Raw genomic sequence first — 1,795 nt, 5'->3', positions numbered from 1 at the left:
TGTGTGCAGAACATTATGCTCAGTGTTTTCCTGTATATTATCATTTTCAGTCCTTACACAACCTTATAAAATGGATATTATAAGCTCCCTTTTGCAGATGGGAAAAGAGAGGTTTAGGATTTAAATATACAGTTCCAAATCACACAACATGTAAGATGCAGAGCAAGACATTAAACAAGGCATCAGCCAATTATTTTTTTTTTTTAAGATTAACAAGTATTTTAGGTTTTTTGAGTCACACCAGGTCCTTGTCATCTATTTTCCTTTGTTTCTTTCTTGATTGGTTTGCTTTTATAACCCTTTAAGAAGATAAAAATACTATTTTTAACTCCTTGGCTGGACGTGGTCCAAAGATGATCGTTTGTAGATGCTTGTCTTAAGTTGGGGGAGCTTCCAGCTTTCAGCTCCAAGGAGGCTTAGGTGCAACTTTCTTTGGTCATTTCAAATCCAGGTTCATCCAACACCAGCAGCCTCCACCGTGCCCCTAAAGTTCAGCCCCAAGGAGATCAGTCATATACCTGCTGTGCACTGGTGGGGAAGTCAGTGTCACATCTGCCCTACTCCCAAGCCTGGCCCCCTGGGTTTGTCTCCAAAAAAAAAAGGTTGGTGAAGACATTGCCAAAGCAAATGCTGATTGGAAGGATCTGAGAATTAATTACAGTGAATGGACCAGTCGGAACAGACAGGCCCAGATTGAGGTAGTGCCTTCTGCCTTAGCCCTGATCATCCAAGCCTTCAAAGAACCACCAAGAGACAGAGAGAAGCATAAAACAAAAAGAAGCAAACAAAAAATACAAACAATTCTTAAGCACAGTGGAAATATCACTTTTGATTAGATTGTCAACAGATGCAGTGCCGATCTTTAGCTAGAGAACTCTCTGGAACCATTAAAGAGATCCTGGGAACTGCCCATTCTATGTGCTGCAGTGTTGATGGCCTCTACCTCCATGACATCATAGATGATATCAGCAGTGATGCAGTGGCTACCCACCTAGTTAAGAATTACAAAGGAAAATATTTCCGTTAAAGATCATTTGACAACCAAAAGAAAAAGAAGTCAGAATAAAATATGTGATTAAAGCATGTACTCTGGACTTTGGTCTAAATTTAAGCCCTAATTCCATTATTTACTAGCTAACAGTTTTGAAGAGCTTATGAAGTACAAAAGGGGGTCTATTCAATAAACCTGAAAAGCTCAGAGGGATCAGACTGCATGCCTGACAAGCTCAGAGACCAAAAGTTACCACACAGGATAGTCTGATCACAAATTCCTAAGTGGGCAGGTCATAGCAATAGTCACGTCCCAGGCCGACAGTGTCTTTAACAAAGGTCAGTCTTTATCTTAAGTGAAACGTATCCACTGTCCTTATGCATGTAGAATAAGATATTTTTGAAACGTCAGAATAATTTTTTTTCCTATTCCTTGAAGGACAACCACAGGCACCAGAACACAGGAATATCAGAGCATGAGACCACAGAAACCCCCATTGTTATCTTGATCCCCATATTCCATCTCTGTGTGCTGTAATGTTATTAACTATCTCATACCCACCATGTAAAAGAAGTGTATGTTTCTCCATTTTATCCAATCCTAGAGACTTCTGCTTTGCTTTCTCCTGCCCCCTTAATCTACCACCAATGGATTTCATGTAACTCTTCTTATATCTGGTCCTTTGATTCTAATGTATAAAATAAGCTACAAAACTGCCTTTCTCCAGAGCATTTTCTTAGTCCATTGAGATTTTTCTTCCCAGTTCATGTTGTCAGTTTGGATTAAATTAAATCATAAAATTTC

The 1,795-nt window shown here is 39.3% G+C and overlaps 1 pseudogene across 1 annotated transcript; it reads left to right on the top strand.

Moving 5' to 3' along the window:
• Nucleotides 1-367: 367 nt before the first annotated feature.
• Nucleotides 368-1,027, top strand: LOC307106062 (large ribosomal subunit protein uL11-like; annotated as a pseudogene). The gene has a single exon. The product of its transcript is annotated as a large ribosomal subunit protein uL11-like (transcript).
• The last annotated feature ends 768 nt before the right edge of the window (nt 1,028-1,795 follow it).

This window comes from Cnephaeus nilssonii, assembly GCF_951640355.1.
Source record: "Cnephaeus nilssonii genome assembly, chromosome: 10".
In the NCBI taxonomy this organism is placed as follows: Eukaryota; Metazoa; Chordata; class Mammalia; order Chiroptera; family Vespertilionidae; genus Cnephaeus; species Cnephaeus nilssonii.
Note: the sequence above shows the minus strand (reverse complement) of the source record. Positions and strands in the feature narration are given on the sequence as shown.